Source organism: Thunnus maccoyii, chromosome 16, assembly GCF_910596095.1.
Source record: "Thunnus maccoyii chromosome 16, fThuMac1.1, whole genome shotgun sequence".
In the NCBI taxonomy this organism is placed as follows: Eukaryota; Metazoa; Chordata; class Actinopteri; order Scombriformes; family Scombridae; genus Thunnus; species Thunnus maccoyii.
Genome location: NC_056548.1, coordinates 5,124,400 through 5,143,215, shown reverse-complemented (window position 1 = coordinate 5,143,215; position 18,816 = coordinate 5,124,400). Strand labels below are relative to the sequence as shown.

The window sequence follows — 18,816 nt, the reverse complement described above, 5'->3', positions numbered from 1 at the left end:
AATTCCCAACGCAGTTCTGCCCAACTTCGCCTGAGCTGAGGTCTAATCAGCCAGAATAACTGAAAACACCAGTGGGAGTGTGCGTGGTCTTTTACCACATTTACACCAGGTATTAACATATGATCTGTATCAAAATAATGTATCTGGATAAGGGAAAACACATGTTAATGCAAGGTGTAAATGCACGCATGAACACGTTAGGATTAGAATGCGACTGGATCAGCCAGACCACATTTGGAAGTGGTCAGGCTCGCACTGTGATCGGATCTCAGCCAGGTGTAAATGCAATCCGTACAGCATGACCACATTCATAGGAAAGAAAAAATCCACTCAGCAAGTTGAAAGGTCACTTAACACAGCCTCTCCCTGCCAGTTTAAGCAAGACTGGCAAAAGATACAAGTAGCAGCAGTGGCTAAAAGTCTCTTTCCCATGACTTGGGATGCTCTATGTTTGTTGACAAGTCCGCCAGCTAATCTGCATATTGAGATCCAATGACAATGCGGGCACAATTGAGATAACGAGAACATATTTTAACACCAGATTCCACACATTAATAGGGCCTTAGAGTCAGAATATTTTGGTGGAAAAGCTTTTTGGCATCGACTATTCACTGTAATAGTTCAGTGAACAACTGAAAACAAAAGCTTTTTGAAGGGCCAAAAAGATTTAGTGGTGCAAATCTTTGGTCACAATAATCACAAAAACTTGAGATCCTGGAGGCAGTGACTGAAAACTAGCTAATAAGATTTTAATACGTACAAAAATCATCCTGCTGTTTTCTTGGCTGGCTCACAGCTGCCCTTTTCATTCACCAGAAAGTCACAAACTGAATTTGTTCTCTGTCTGCTTCTGCTGCTGCTGTCACTGATTTACAAAACCTCCCGGAAGAGCTGTCCTTCCAACGTAGGCAGAGACACAGGCGGCTTTTATAAGACGACACTAATAGTTTGTGTGTGTGTGTGTGTGTGTGTGTGTGTGTAATGGGTGGCAGTAAACACACACATTAAATGCACATTTACTGTATCTGTGTGTTTATGATGTCACTGTGAACACTGATAAAAAACTCTCAAAGCGTATCGGTTTTAAATGTAAGTATAATTTATGTCAGAGGGGTAAAAAATATGTGAAAATGAAATAAAATATTCTCTCACACAGGGTCTGTTTTGTGTTGTTCTAGGATTTGAGTGGTTACAGGAATAAATTTGAGGTCTTTCTCTAGTTTTATGTCACTTTTGTATCGAAGAAGCTGATTTTAACTGTTTACATGCACAAATATACATTTTTTTCAGGATTATGCTCTCATTTCACTAGACAACGACTGAATTATCTGCTTAAACAGCAATTAGAGTAATGCAGGACACTAAAACTAAGACTTTAAGGGCTCATTCATTCATTGGGAGGGAAACCTGATCCACAATCAAGTTATACTTACAATTTAATGTGCATACAGTTACGCACAAATAAGATAAGCACACATGCAAACACACTGTAAGAGCACACAAGCATTGTTGTCATTTTGCTAATAACTAAAAGCACTGTACTGACTGTAAATGAGTCTGGCGCACAGTCTGAGTGCATTTCATCAGTGTGGTTGTACTACAGTGGGTGGGGATTTAGTCAAAGGGGATTAATAGCTTACTCTAAACTCTAACTTTCATAACGAGCTATGACAAGATAATCTGACTGACTTTTGCTAATTCTCTGCACTAATTACTTTTGCTGGGTTTGCGTGTTAAAGGTGTTAATGCATTTGGCTAATTAATCACTGCAGAAGAGTCCCATGCTGCCTGCTCTGCTGCACATGTTCAAGACAGAGAGAGACATATGAGTGAGAAATAGGAAGACGGGGAGGCGAAATAGAGGGGAGAGAAACCACCTTCATCACTGCAGATTTTTTAATCTTTTATTCCACTTTTCATCCTAAGGGTCTACAATGACTAGGAGGGTGAGGAAAAAATACAGGACTTTAGCTCGTTCCTTTGATGTTGCCGACTGATGAACAAAACAGGCGAAGCTCACAGAGACGAGCTTTTATTGTGAATATTTAAACAAGTGAGAATTTGTAATTCATTTTTTATTGCTTCTCTGTATTTTTTATCCATTTGCACTTTGCTGTTTTATCCTCTGACATCTATCTATCTATCAATCTATCTCTCTATCTATCTATCTATCTATCTATCTCTCCATCTCTCTATCAATCTATCTGTTTATCAATCTATCTCTCTATCTATCTATCTATCTGTCTGTCTATCTGTCTGAGATACCATTTATGACACAAACCCGTCAAACCTCGGAACCACATCTTGATATGCGAGGAATGCGAGTACCCTTCACAAAAAAAAAAAAAAGTAAATAAATCAAAGCGCCAAGACAACCCTCGCCTGCCTGCACATACCAAACGGGCACTTAGTTTCAAAGTAGCGCTGCCCACCATGGCCTGCATACTTTCATATACCGTGCTCCCTTTCTCCTCGGGGCCTGAGGTGAATGTGGCCTTTGAGAGTGGAGGGAAAGCAAACATGTAGCCGGCAGCTCTCGCCTGGGAAAAGAACATCCAAACTGAGTGGGCTGTCTTCAGAGCAACAGCCTGAGCAAACAACCTGAGAGGGCTTCATGAGAGTGGGGGGGCCGCTGGGTGACTGAGGGTCTTCATGGAGCCAGCTGGGGTCCTACCTTTCATACAACAGAGGCTCTTTTACATTTTCAGGCTGCCATCGAAGTGAGAGATGATGAGATATGATCCCGAATGACATTTGAAAAACACAAAATCTACAAAATGATTGATAGCGCATAACCGAAATGAATTAAAGTGCCCCTCTGCAGCTTCACTTGGCAGCAGAAGTGAAGTGTTTGGGAAATTTAAATTTCAATATCTAGAAATTCATGCAGCACACTGCATGCGCACCATCCTGCCAGTCTGTGAAACTTTATATCAAAGGTTGGGGTTTGATTGCATTTTATAGAATCTGAATCCAGTATCGAACCTGCTTCTCAAATCTCTTATCAAATCTATTTTGGGTATATATTGTGACTGCAACCCTACGGACTGCTTTTCTACATAAATATATGTAATAAATGCAAAATGCTGGAAAAATAGTCTTTAAGAATAAAAAGCACACAAACATACACATTCAACTGGTGAATTTCCCTCAATAGTGATCTTTGGTTGAGTACTAGTTTGCAGAGAGCACATTACAGAGCCAAAAGTTTCATCTCAGCCTTGGTCAAATTACATACTGCATTAATAATACAGCTGATTTGGGTCATCATTTAAAAAAAAAAAAAAAAAAAAAACTTCAGGTAATTATTTCATTTTAACTAAAATGAGTTTATAAATTAAAGTTTTACCTCTTGTCTTGGGCAGAGGATCGTGAATCAGTTTTCATGCCATGTGGGGACTCAGTGGAATTAGGTCAATACCTCATTATGTGATGGGGCCTACCTGATGAGGCAGCTGGATTCGTGAGATCACAATCCATCTTCGTCAGGCTTCAAGTTATGTGCTTGTGGCCGAACTACAGCGATTCGGACCACTCTGCGTCTTATGAGGAACTACTGGCAGCTACGGGCATGGTTTAGGTGTAACGACAGCAAGAAGTGACTGTTTGTTTGAAAACAAATATGGCGGCTCCTTAGGGAAGGTTAGCTTAGATGCTGCTATAGCATCAGTTATATCAGAACTAGCTAGCTACACTGACTTGCTTGCTAGCTTCCAAAGTTCCTCAGACTAGGGCTTGTTGTTTTGTTTCCTCTTCAGCACTCTCCTACTACGTCATATGATCTGATTATATCATATTTATCTGACTGGTTGAAGTGAGCCCATGATAGACAGTATTTTTTTGAAAGTGCCTGCCCTTTTCCAAACAGTTTCCAACATGATTTCTCAGATGGTTTTTTGTGTAACAAATCATCTGGTGTGTCAGGTTACATTTTAGGCGCCAACCCATAATTCACACAACTGCCGAAAACATTTTTCCTAACATAAAAAATAGTGATTTCACACTATCTGACTGAACAATCTGTGCTGTTTTGCTCATGAAAACAAAAGCAGCTGCATTCTGGATATGTGTACGATGTTAATAAAGGTACAAAGAAATAACAGACTCTGTAAATAGTATCATTCCTCATTTTGCCTATCAATGACCAAATGGAGAGGTTTAAATGTGGAGAAATGTGGCTGTGAGTGGTAGTGGGGGGTTTACTGGCTTGTTTATCCAGCGTCCCCAGTCGTGACTACTGTTCACACAGCCAGGATCAGAGCCCGCAAATCAGGGCTTTGAGTGTTTAGCCCATGGATTAACTATTGTGCCCGGCCAGCACGATCACCCCCACACCCAGCTCACGGCCCACCCCGCCCGCTACACCAACCCCATGGTGGGCACCCAGCATCGAGGGGGGTCTAAGCCCAGTATTCACTAGGCATCTGAGAATAGGATGGCTGATTTGGGACCAAATAGTGTTATTAGTCCATTGAAGTTTATGTTAGGCCTTTTGAGATGCTTGCTGCTTTTCAGATGGCATCAGGTTCAGGAAGTTTAGATTGGTCCAACTGGTGCCATTTTAACAGGATGCTAAAGGGACTTCCAGTGACTTTACCCATCAAATTCAGTTTATTGTCATGGGGAGTACTATCAAGCCTCTGTATGTCTGGATGGAGCTTTCTTAAGTCTGAAAAAATAACCCTTGGGCTTGGAGACGTCACATTTTCAGTTGGGGTTATTTCTTGGGGAACAACAGACAGTGACTGCCCAGAGTCCCGGAGACATGTCACAGAAGCACTGGTGTTGTTCATCAAGAAATAGTTACAGCACATACAGCAACTGCCCTGAAACCACAACTTCTTCTTTTTATATTGCTCTTTGTGTACAGTAAACCAGACGAGCTGTTACCGCTTGCTTCCAGTCTTTATGCAAAGCACGACTAACCACCTACTGGTTCCAGCTCAATACTTGTATCAATGCACAAACATGAGAGCGGTATCGATCTTCTCATCTTGGCAAAAAAAAGGGAATGAGCTTATTTCCCAAACTGTCAAACCGTCAAATTATTCCGTTAACAGAGAGCTTGTGTTATAAAATGCAAGCAAGGAGTGTGAAAGACACAGACAGTTCCCAGGCGGGGAGATTAAAGAAAGAAAGAAAGAAAGTCGAGTAGAGAAAGTGCATTCAGTGTGTTTAAGAGCTCGACTTAGATGGGAATATAAGTCAGGGTATCTCAGCCTTTGCTTCATCAATGTAGACCACTGTTTTTACAACCTGTTTCTCCCTGGAAGAGGTTTGATGGACAAATGTGGCCCTTCAGAAAGATAAATGATCAATTATGTTAAAACAAATGTCGCACTGCATCAAATCTGTTGATCAAGTAATTTAATGTCGTCCAAAGCAATATTTTTCTTTAAAAAAAAGTTAAACACTCACAATTGATGATCTGTAACTGTCTCTAGAATCAGTTATGACTTATTTTTATGACTTTTTCAATAATTCTGGAAATTCCTGAGATGAAAAAACAACTTTTGCACTTAGTTTAAGAATATGATTTAACACTGGAATTGAAGACACCGATTAAAAATGGAATTAAACATTTTTTGCAGTGTGTAAACATTTTGTACCAGTAGCCTCTGACACCAGTTAAACGTCTTTCAGCTTAAAAGACTTCTCTCCTCTCTTTACTGGAGAAGAATATCGCACTAATTCAAATTTTCATTGATTTCAGCGTGGTAACACTGTGCATCATCCTTTCACACAGCAGAGCGCCGATGCTCATGCCACATAGCTGCAGTGTCGAGGTGATGGCCTGCCTGAGTGCCGGGCCGGGGGCAAACAGATGGTCGACAACAGCCCAGGAGAGATGTCTTTGACCGGGCGGCAGCGCCAGGAGCTGCCAACAAAAAGCTCTCCAATCCAAGGCCCGGGGAGGGAACAATGGGCCAAATGCAGGGTGAGTCAGTTCTCATTCACTCAGCAGCTGGCTGTGAACCAACAGGTCCAAACACACAGCACTCCACACACACACACACACACACACAACAAGAGGAGACCTTACCACAACGAGGCCGAGTGGGAGAGCTTGTCGGCAAATGATCAAAATCATTAAAGAACCAATCAATGATGGTGTAATCCCAAACCTCTTTGTTGGCCTACGTTTTTGTTGTAGCACCTGTTTGTCACCTGAAGACTTTGATCACTCAGTCTCTTGTTTTTAGAAGGGCCTTCTCTGTTTTCTGACAGTGTGCACAGGTTCCTCTCACCTCTGATGTGTTGCACTTGAGAAACGTGTGGGGACTTTAATTTGAAGATTGCGGAAGCAGAAACACTTTTCTAGGTTTTAAAAAAAATCGGAGAAATTCCATATTTTTCCCTATTTTGTCTCTAAAGGTAACGCTGAACAATGCCACTGTTGTTACACACATGTGGATGCATTAGACAGATTTGGCAAATATTGAATCAGTCCATTTAAATGCGGTTTGAATGAGAGTGGAAACCTCACAGGGCATGTTGAGTGTTCATTCCTGCCATATTTCATTCAGATTTTGATAATTATTTCTCCCGGGCAAAGAAAACTGCTAACAGAGTGTGTTACAGCGAGGGTTTAATTTCAGCTGCGCCTGTGTTTGCAACCCTCAACCACAACTGTGAAATACGCCAACATTTACAGGTCAGAGGTACCAGTGGAAAGAGCCACCTTGTATATTTTAAAGGGACTGTGACGTGATTTATGCTGTACAGTCAGATGTGTTATAACCGCCCGTCTCCCTGTCTTGCCGTCTAATGACATTTCTGCCTATCTGCCCACCAGTCTGCCTGTCTGTCTGTCTGTCTCACCCTGTGCTAGACAAAGTAGACTGACTGAGCCCCTGTTAAACTTAATAGCTCTCCACAAGCACAGAAGCCCAGACAGGCTAACACCAATAAAACTCAAGCAAATTATATCAGAGAAAAAGAGGCACCGAGGAGTCATTTTGTTATTGGGTTTAGCATTCCTCAGCTTAGGAGAAGGACTCTTGCGTCACGCAGGAATAACTTTGGAACATTGTAAAAATGATGCAGAGTGTGGGCCTGAATATGCAAACGACTCTTAGCATGACTGTTGAGAGATTGTTGAGGTCTGGCTCCAACAACCTGAGAGGGTGAAAAGTGTCCTGGCAAAGCTCCTGTCCTCTTAGCCCATGTCATACACCGTATCCCTCGGCAGGCTGCCATGATTAAACATCTGGCTGGTTACTTCACACCAAAATACAGTTTGCAAAAAGTGAGCAGAATGTGGAGGTAGAACTAGCATCACATTCATTGCCATGGAGACATATTGTAGCCTGCTCTCTTACACATTTTTAAAATGATCTGCATTGTTTGTTTACTTAAGAAAAAGGTTGTGGTTTTTGATTCTGAAATATTAGCCATGCATTTGCATGAACTGGTTTGAAGCGAATAATCTAGGCTACACAACGTATAGTTTTGTCAGAAGGTGGCAGTATAGGCTTCAATAATCTGCCTGTAAACAGAGTAGAAGAAGTAGAGGTTGCCAACCGGAAATAAAACAAATAGTTATATTGTGTTGATGAGAGAAAAATGGAGAGAGGTCTTCAGGAATTCATTTCAGAATGTCAGAAGACGCCAAGAGCAGAAACAGCTGATCGGTCATATGAGTTAAACGATTGCTACGTCATTATTTATTCGACAAATCCATTTGCATGACCTTTTTTGTACATAAACTCTTTTTCGACGTTTCCAAAATCCACCTCAAGCGAGCCTAATTTTTTTTTTTTTGCGAAATTGAGGACGTTTTTCGAATTTTGGTGTTTCCATGAAGCATTTCTAATGCAATTCTGCAAAAAATGTTAATGGTAACATGGCTATTGTCTGCTTATCTCACTTCTCTCTATACAGAGATGTTTATAGGTCCTAAAGTTTTTTTTAAAAATAACATTAATGAAAAACTTACCCTACTGGTTGTGCTTTAGGATATTTTGTTTGTCCAAATTCCTCACACAGCTTAATTAGGACATTAACATTATGCACGATTTACATCCAATGCCATGTTCAATGCAAAACCAGAGGCACCAGACTAACGCCTGGGACACACAGCCTGTGTGAACCTCAGCAGCACGTTAGTGTCGCTGAACTGCTGCGTCCCACACGCTTGCAACATCCACACAGACAGCGTTGCTGCTGCGGCACTTCTGCTACCAGCTCTATCTTTCTACATAGAGTTTGGCTTTGATAATGGCCATCAATAATAGCATGTTTCATATAATTTAATTATAAATTTCATTTATATTTAGTCAAGTATGTGCTCAATTGTTAAAAATAAATAATAATATGTGAGGTGAAAGTGGCTTTCTCTCTGTCGGGCATGGTGGGGTCTGGTTGGGGATACGTCTTTGTCAGCCACATACACTCCTCACACAGGATGTGTTTTTTTTATTCACTATATTAATCATTTCGCCAGTTAAACCACGCTGCCACCGCTCTAAGTGAGGGTGACCTGCAGTGGTGACACTTCATGTCTGTGACATATTCTACAGATATGGACACTGAAACTATAGTGAAAGGTGTGATGTTGCTGGTGTGACGTCAATATGACTGTCAACAGATCATTTTCTCTATTTTTGCTGAGCCGAATTTCTAGATGACGCCCACCATCCCCCCCGACATCATCCATCTGAGTTCAGTGTGATACAATGTGTAAATGTAGCACCTAATTAATTAGAAAAAAAAAACATTGCCTGTGAACATAATCCAGGCAGCAATTATATTTGCCAATTCAACATGATTAGGAAAACAATTTAGTAGTATATATAAACCTAATTTCTAGGAGACAGGGTTGTCTTATCAATAACCATTTTATAGTTGCTATGCATGGCTGTTATAGGACGAAATAATTGTGTTGTCAGAAAAAAATGTGTTTGAACAAAAAAGGTTTTCCAGACTTGTCCAATATCAATTTTCTCTCTGAGGAATAAGATATCTTATCAAAAGAGATTTTGAAGTTCCAGTAGCAGACACGCTGCACCAAACACACCTCTCTGTGTGTGTTAAGACAATCTATGAGAGAAAATGAGTGGAAATGCTCTCACAATGATGCAGCAATCTTTGAAAGAAAGTAATTTTCAATCCAAGTCAACTGTAAAGTTAGAAAGAAATGAGTTGTAACTATAGTCTTATATAACGCCAGTAGGAATTTACTGCTATCAAACGTGCAGAGTTTCATATTATGACGCACATGGTTTGTCTCAGTGTCGTGCCGTCTGGGTGGATCCCAGTCTGGGTCCGACATTAGTCACTGATATAACAGACAAACACTGTACCAAGAGTGTTTATACAATCAAAGATAAGAATTTGAATGTCAGTGCTGCCGCTATGAACTGTGGTTAACTCCAACAATGTAAATGTAGGACACATTCACAGCCGCTATTGGACCACTGTCTGTGCATAATGGGAGCTCACTGATCACTAAGACACAATACTCCGTCACTGCCTCTGCCAAGCAGTGTAAATATTTAGGGTCACCCGTCGCACAATGGAAAATGAAAGCCATGACATTCACTATGTGCGTGTGTGTGTGTGTATAAGTGAGAGAGAGACTGAGCACTTCATGAGCATTTGTGTGTGTGTGCACCAAACGTAAGTGTGTGTGAGTGCACAAGCTTATACATTTTTTTTTTGTGCGTGTGTGTGTACGTCTGTGTTTCTCAAATGCATCCGGCTCTCTGTGGACAGAAGCCAGCAGCACATACCTACAAGTGTTTGTGGGAAAACACAGATTCCTTTTTTATTTTTTTTATTTTTTTTTTATTTTTCAGTTCTTCCACCAGGCCGGGACTGTGACAGGAGGCAGAAAACCGTTATCTGTCTGATGTGGAAGCCGTGGCATTCAGGGCACCACATTAATCACTGCTGGAGAAAAGGCTCTCTGCTTAACATAAACACCATCCTCCAGAAACAGAGAGACTGAATGAACCAACACTTGCCTTTACTCTGTCACTCAGCCATCTCGCTCCTTTAATTCTCATTTTGACTCAGAGTTTTAGACCATTAGTTCTAGATCAAAAAGCATGTAAATTGACCACAGTTTCTTTTCCAAGTATCGTTAGGATGGGTTTTTACAGACAGATGGCATTATTTTAAGACACGAATTTGAGCTTTTTCATTACAAATGACTAAAGGTATTTACTGGTATTCCTCAGAATTGTATCATTGTCAAGGTGGATTAACATTTGGACCGTCATGCAACATTAAATCTCTCTACAGACTTATTAAATTCGCACCTCTTCAATGCAAAGTGACCTATAATGCCTTTTTTGTGTTTGCAAGATATGTACAGTATATATGATTGTTTTTGACTATTATTACAGTTTAAACAAAGGTCACTCAATTTCTTGCTGCAAGGGACGTTGTTTTGTGCTGCAAATGTTATTTTAAAGTCATATTTTTAAGCCCATTTTTAATCAATTTTTCTATATAAAAAGCTAAATTAATAAGCTCTAGGGATATATTAGACCTTTAAATGCAAAGGAAGAAATTTATATTGTTGGCTCCAAGTTTACCAAAACATTTGGTAGATAGAAAAGGGGTAATTTGTTTTCACAGCGTGCACATGATACAGATACGCATAATACACATCTTGGCACATATGCAAATATGCATGAATACACTTACTTTAACCTTAAAGAGTATATATATAGCTGCCCAAACATACTGGCAGTGGATTACACAACTGATATGTCCTATAAATCCTACTTATATGCAGCAAAATTTCCCATTTCCCTGGAAAGAGCAGATGTGATAACTGAAGGACAAGTGAAGCGATTGTGAAAAAATGCAACCAGAGGCACGGAAGGTTGAAAGGTTTGATATATTATAGCACATAAAACAGGTATGGGGGTATGGGGGCAGGAGGGGGGTTCAGGAAGACAGAGGCAACTTTCAGAATAAAAAGGAATCCTGTGTTATTAGGAAACAGGTCAACACTAGGAGCATTTACAGGCACTTTGAAAAGAGCCTCAGAGACCTTGCGACGAAAGGAAAACTAGCTGGAGACATGGAGGGATAAATATAACTTTGTGTGTGTGGCCTGTGGTGGATACTCTGCTGCCGAACATAGAGCCTATAGCACTCATTCACTCATACAGAATAGACAGCTTTGACCTCACAAGGAGTCACAGCAGCCCTGACCTGAGCAACTCGTAACGTTATCATCGCTCAGCGTTTTTACGAGAGGTAGGATAAGGTTTCAGTCCCACATTTGAAACAAATTAAACTGGATAAATAAACTACTGAATAAATACCTGTGTTTGTCACTTGTGTGACTCACCTTGAATGGTCTGTATTCAGTTCATACTCGAACAGGGCTCTCTTGTGCTCTCTATACCCTCGACACACCCTGATACACTCAGTCTGTTGTGACCCTCGCTGGTCATAAACAGAGGTGGAAAGTACCCAGTTACAATCCCGCCATGGGGGAGTTTGGATTAATGCGTCTTGTAGTTTTGTAGGCATTTATCCTAGGATGTACATTTACTTATGCTAAAAAAATTCAAAATAATGATTCTAGTTTTTAGCAAGTGGCAGCTACCACAGTTTGACGTCAATAATTTTTTTCGAGTCATTATGGTCTCAATCACTAAATAGGTGGTGATTTTGGAAATTATCGCTCCATTAATAAGATTGGATTAGAAGATTAGAAGATTTATAGCTTTGATGTCTGCCATGTGGGTGTTGATTGACAGTTGGCTCGCATGCTGCTCTCCCTGGCTCCGGGACACTGAGTCAGACTACTGTTGCAATATTTCAGTAAGTTTAATTTAACTTGATTATAATATCTGCCCTCTTAGCACAATTTAGCTAAAGTAGCTAATGTTAGCCCAAGTGAGCAATGCTTGGTGTTCCCAGTAAGCTACTGTTAGCTTGGGTCCGAGGTAGCGGGGGTGTGTTTCCAGAGCATGAAAGGCAACACTGTGCACTCCTTATTTGGAAGGTCCTGGTTCCCAATGAAAAAGATGGCGGCGACCAAAAGCTGCAAATCTGAGCTTCAAACCAGCTCCAATGTAAACCAACAGGTGACATCACACCTCGCTAAGTCCATCTTTATATACAGTCTATGGTCTTTAACTGACTCAAAGTTGCATTTTTCAGTATTTTTGATATTAACACTGAGACAGATGATTGTGTGCAGTGTGAAGCATTGGAGTATAACCAAACTATTGAGCTTCTTTTAGCTAATTATTTTGGTTTCACGGTACATTTACTGCATTGTTTAGTCACATGTCACTCTGCGCTGCCGATAGGGAGTTTATCATGTAAGTAAGCTCTAACAAACACAATGTACGCTGACAAAGTTAGCTACTAGCTGGTGAAGCATTTAGCAGACTGTGTAAATAGGCAATTGCTTGCTATCAAGTTAGCATAACAACTTTTTTTAGCTTACAAATGATGGTAGCTGTGTATAGGTTAGCTCGTTCTGATGTTTTTCTGCTCCTGATCACCTTCTTCTCCTCCTAATCATCAGGTCCACAAAGGCTCAACCATGCAACTGGCTTTAACAGACGAATGAGGTGTGTTTTTAAACTAAATTCTCTGATTTGAAGCAGCGATCAAAAAGTTGGAGGCAGGCTTGTGACAAAAAGGTTGAAGGTTCAGTTACTTGACACAAGAAACCTAAACTCTTAGTCAACTTGCAACACCTCCACCTCAGAACATCAATTTCTAACGATACTGAAGGAAATTTTCAGGAATCCCTGAAGATCTGCAGACTGAATCTTTGTGTCAAAGTCAAGATCGTGACATCTGTCTTCTTCCATTCCTTTTCTTTCCTCATTCCTTATCTCTGACTCTCTTATAAAGTATAAATTGCACATAAACATCCTGTCATCTCCACAAATATAAAATATAAATCTGTCATCTGTTCAGATATCAAAGTTGTCATTCAGCACAGCTGCCAGTCAACTTTCACACATCTGAGAAATCAGATTTAAACAAATATGACGTAAAATATTTTACCCAGCGATGCTAAATTGGAGTCAGATGGAGATCTAGAGATACATTTTTCATGACTTTGAGTGGACTCGGCTGCTATTTAGGTCATCCAGCATCATTTTAAGTGATTGGAGAGGATATCCTGCATCAGAGCCTTTGTCAGCAGCTTTCTCAGAGAAGCCTGAGATCAAGAAGACATCTGACAGCTCCAACGTCTGATTAGGTTAAGGATTCTTAAAGTGGGCACCCTGCTTGGCGAGGGAAGAGAAGTGAAGTGCTTGACGTCAAGAGACTTAGATAATGGTGTTAATATTACAATGTAATCACTTCTACTCTGCATTATTATGAGACACAGTGATGTGATGTCCACAGAGCATTTTGACAGAACATGTTTTGTATAACAAAGCAGCAATGAATCCTCCCATTCTCACTTACAGATTCATAGAAAATGAATCACACTGAATGGACAAGGCCAATATGGCGATCCATATTTATATCTTGTACTCCATGAATATTACTTACTGTCGGACACAACACTATGTAACACCACACCAGATACATCTGAGCTTTAAGGAAAATAGTTGCAGATTTACAGTCATAAATACCATTTGATATATAACAATCTATAAGTGGTATTTCAGTCAGCCAGCAGAATGGATTAGTATGTGAATGTAGAAGGCGTTTGTTTGTATTCGGCATCCAGGCTCTTACCTCGTCACTACCCACATGGAAACAACAAGCTCAGTGAGACTGTTTTCCCAGGAAAAGACGACAGGATGAGTCATTTATGCAAGTGCCCCAAAACTAAACATATTTTCATATCCAGTGACAGAAGCCCTCTGGAGGCCATAGTAATTATGACGGGAACGAAGGAGGTTATCAGGTCATGTTGACCACTTAGAGAGTTTGGGGTGGATGGACGGGTCAACAAAACATCAGATTTTAGTGGAGGCGATCACTGTTCGTTTCCCGTTTCGAACAGTGAGTCAATGTTGTTTTGCTTTTTTAACCATGACCGCAATTGTCCTCTAACCTTAACCTTTATGTCGTTGTTATTGTAACCATGACAACAAAGACCTCTTTAGTAATAAGTCTTACCCAATCCGTGACTTTTCCCTAATCCTAACCAAGGCATGTTTGTACTTAAACCTTACCAGACCTCAACCGTAGCATTGGCACATCATAAGCCCTGCTTTATTCACAGTGAATAATACCAACCAGAGTCATACCATCACTTTGACTTTTGCACAAAACTTTTCTTTATCAGCTCACCAGATGTTATAAAATTGTCTGCCTGGAGTGCAGGGTTGCCAGCACTTTTGGGGGCAAATCTAATCAGCACTGTCGTGCCAGAGGAGATTGATGAATCCCCCGTAAAGGAAATGGATCCATTTCAAATAGTAATAGTGGTTCGAACCTGCATTTACCCCTAACACAGTGCTAATCTCAAACTCATCTCCTGGGGGCTTTGCCTACAGGGCTTGGCAATTTGTTTTTTAGGAAAAAAAGAATGATATAGGTGATCTGCATTAATTCAAAGAGCTATTCACTGCCATATAGGACAAGATGCACATAAATATACCTCTGGGAAATGAAAGGGGTGTGGATCAATATGATGACTCAGAGATTACTTCAGCATGTTGACATTTTAGGGCTTTCAAAACTCTAATCTGTTATGGAACAAAAAGTCCTCGCCTATTCAAATTGTTGGACATGTCTTTCAATAACAATAATACTCATCCTTGTTACTGTTGGTTTTATTAGGCCAATTATGAGCTTTCAACTACAATTTAAATATCAGCAAATAAACGTTCTCCTTGTTATGAATCAGATGAACTCATAAGAATTTCAGGGTGTTATATCTAAAAAAAACAAAACACTAAAGTGATCAAAAAAGGGGGTTAGTAATTTTATTTACATGTAATGGATTCACAAAACTGCTGACACCGTAAAGATTTCATCAGGCCGAAGAATGAGACGTGAATTGAATTAAACTCATTCAATTTGGCCGCAACAGATCCTTTGACATTTTTTATGAATAGTTTTGAATAAATTTGACAAAACTGAAAAAAAAAACGGGTCAAAATATCAATAACTCTGGCAGCCTCAATCCAAAACAATTCCTATATGTCATATTCATAAGGACGCCTATGTCTAATTTATGCCATATTGTTTTCAAAGGCAGCAGGTTAACATCGTTTGGGTCACCAGTGGTCTTAAAATACATGTTTTGAATGAGAATTTATAGCGTTCCCCTCTAATGTGTTCTTTCCTGTGTTTCGTACCGCTCAGCGCCACCCCCGCCGTGAGTACGTACAGATGCTGCTGCTATAGTAGCCTTGAGGAGACTAAAGTTAGTGTATTTTTCTGTTCTTCGTCAGCAGAGGTCTTTCACTCTCTCTAAGTTTTACTCTCTGGAAGCACACTATATAATTTTCTCTAAGCCAGCCGAGTCCCTATTTTTTTCCAACCACTAATTAATTATAATTCAGCACAGTTTGATGCAGTCAGGCCAAAGGAATGCCGGAGCCTGCAAGTCGAGTTTAGAGAAGAGGAGGAGGAGGAGGAGGAGGCTGACAGAGGGGATGGAGTGAGAGGGAGGGAGTCTGTGGTTTCTATCTAGCTCACAGGCCCGGCCCATTGAAGGGATTTAATTACTTGTATGACCAAAGTCTCGGAGGCAAAGACACAACACGCTCGCTGACTGCAGAGGTGTGACCGATCACGCCGCAGACAATTACTGAGGGTTGTATAACCTCCAGCAGTTAATCGCTCCGGTCCCGTGTTGGTGTTTGGATAAATGAGAAGAGCTGAGGGACGAATGTCAAATGCAACAGGTCCGAGTTCTGACAAAGCCATATGTCAAGTAGCAGAACACTGAGGGATGTTTTCATGAAGCGTCACACAGCGTTTGCGGTGGCAGTAATGCACTAAAAAAAAAAGCTAGCATAATTAACATATTGACACCAGAAGAAGAGCAGGGGCGACACATTACATGATGCAGTTTATTTGCAAGTACACATGCAGAAATGTATGTTTGTTGTTATGTATGTAGGTGTGATCTCTATTTATTCCCTTATCTGATACTAGAGAGACAGAGCACTTAACTTAATTCTTATTTTATTGGGATAATTATGACATCAGACTCAGCATCATTCAGGTAGTGGCTAATCACATACAGCCACTGCTGCTTCATTGTGGTAACAGAGGTCACTATAGTACCTCCCTTACACACCTGGAAATTATGCTTTTTACTATAACACATCAACATACAGAATAAAAATGTAAACTGAAGCCACAGTTTTGAGATTTTTTAGTGTTTTTGGAACGCCACTGTGTGAGTTCTTAAGCCTCTGCTGAAATGTCCTTGGCCAGAGCGACTCGATCAGTCAGGCATCTGATAAGGACTCAGACAGTTGCATGCTTCAGAAAGAGCAGGGACCATCTTTTCCCAGCTGGGAGCAGACAAGAACTCCCAAATATGTATTCTGAGACTTTAACTCGAGCCTGTTGCAAACAAGACTTGAATCGGTTCTGTCTGTAAATAAAAAAAACATTTGTTATGCACAAGCATTTAGCAAGTGGACACCCAGGAGATTTTAGAGCCTTTGACACAAGCTATATTTTTTTATGGGTCTGCACAAATGGGCACGGATCACTTGCACAGATTTACTAAACCACATTGTTACACATGATATTTCACACCTCGGTAAAAAGCACATCCTACCAACTCACCCCGAGAATGCCGACAGAGAAGACACTGAATGAGATGGATGATGGCCTATTTGTCAGATATCAAAGGAATTATGGATCGCCTCATTATACTTATACAGCTTGATGACATAAAAAAAAAAAAAAAAGATCCTCAGAGCAAAAACAATCACGGCAAAGCTGCAGTGACAAACTTTCTGTCAACGCCTCTGCTTCTGCTGGCCTCTGCTCGACTGCACTGGGGAATCACAGCCTGACAGAACAGCTTGCCATATGTTTCACCCGGCAGACATTAGCAATCTGTACTTAAATTGAGCCTGAGGTATTCTGATTGAAATACTGTGACTGACTTCATTTGCATAAGTGGCCTTAATTAGGCGCTAAACTGAGGAAAGCTGTGGATGTCAAGTTTTTTTTGTGCATGGCTATAATTGGCATAGCGAATACAGCCTTAAATTCATCTGACTGCTCCGGATAAAGGTGCCAGCTAAAAACTTAAAGATTTTAAGAGGCAACTTAATTTCATGCCTCTTGCAAACTAGAATATTTCACCGTTAAAAACATGCTCATCTGTCACTGAAGATGTCAAAGAGTACAATTTGTTGCCTTTGGGAATTGCAGATGGAAACAAGGCTTTTCAACAGTCTCTCATCTTCAGCATAAAAATACAAGTTTGTTATGTTCCAAGGTTCACCACAAAACAAATGTCAACAGAAAGTTTTGAAATTACAAAGCAGTTTGATTTAAAGATATATTAAAATTCACTCTGTCATATTTGCAGAATAGGCTAGCTGTGAATCCTTATGAGAACGAAAAATACCCCCATTTCCCATGTTCAACATTTTTGCGGTGAAGCTACTTCTTTGTTCATGCAGTTAAACAGCCTCAATAAAAATTTCCTCATTGATTCAGCAGACGGGTCTCAGCGCCTCAGTCTGCAGTATCGGAGTTTGCTTACGTAGGCATGTGTGGGTGGTCCGGCTGTTCTGTCATATAGACCGACTTGTTCTGCAGGGGTGACGATGTCATCGTGGCTGCATCTGCATCGAGTCCACACACACACACACACATCGCACACACTCAGGGTCTGAGGGTTAGGATGAGAGTGAGGATGATTTATGAATACTTTCAATTTGTTCCAGACAAGTTTTCTTTCTTAGTCTCTCACAGAGAGAAACATCAGTTCCACCACCACCAGTGACTGCAGAGCACTCAAGCTTGTGATGCAAATTATGCATCTTTCACTCTGTGTTCTTGAGAAAGAGGAGCACCAAACCAGAGCTTAACCACGGGGCACTTTGGTCACAATGCCGCAGACTTTAAACTGAGCAAAAAAGATTCTGTTATGCAAATATTTTGCGATGCTGATGCAAGCTTTAATAAGAAGCCTGCAGAAGCTTTGCTTTGCCTGGCTGTGTGTCGTCTCCGAGGCTAAAAACAGGCAGTGGGAGGAACGGAGAAACCAAGACAACAGCAGATGTGGCTGAGCATCCCTGCAGGAGTGCCGGGTGCATAGAACGTGACTGGATAGATTGGCCATCCCTGCTAACAATCAATATTTTTAAGCTGTCACCGGGCAAGTTGTATTATGTTGCTGTGAGTCGGTGAGTGGAATGAGACTCAAAATTCGAGAGCGTGAGAGAGATGCTTACAGAAAGGATTCTAGCTGTTTTGTTGAACTTTCCAGCTTTCTAAAAATGGACCAGCCTGGTCTCATGACATTTTGTGAAATGAGTACAATGTTTCAAAATGCAACAAACAACATGCTTCCTGCAGGGAAAAAGCAAGACAAATGATTCCCCGTCAGGACAGCATCAGGTACAGAAAACTCAGCGAGAAAAACAAGTTTATGACAAGTTTTTCAATGATGAGGGAAGTTTTCTCGCCTGGTTTCTAGATGCCATGAACGACAGGAAACACATTTTGTCTCGAGCATCATTTCATACCACAAGATATTGGTCAATGTTACAGCAACCACAAATCTTAATCAAATCAAGCCAGAATGAAGAAATACTCATGTCTTAGACTTTAGATTTCTTCAGTGTGTGTTTTGTCATTTCTGATTAACTGAAAACATCATCAGATTCAGTTTCCTCTTTCAAAATTTTGTCAGTGATTGTTTTTTTTTTTCTT

At 40.5% G+C, this 18,816-nt stretch overlaps 1 long non-coding RNA gene across 1 annotated transcript; it reads left to right on the top strand.

Annotated features, from left to right (window-relative positions):
* The first annotated feature begins 5,047 nt into the window (after nt 1-5,047).
* Nucleotides 5,048-10,384, top strand: LOC121913949. Its single transcript, XR_006100415.1, has 3 exons — nt 5,048-5,210; nt 5,747-5,938; nt 9,801-10,384. It is a non-coding gene; the product is annotated as an uncharacterized LOC121913949 (long non-coding RNA).
* Nucleotides 10,385-18,816: the final 8,432 nt, after the last annotated feature.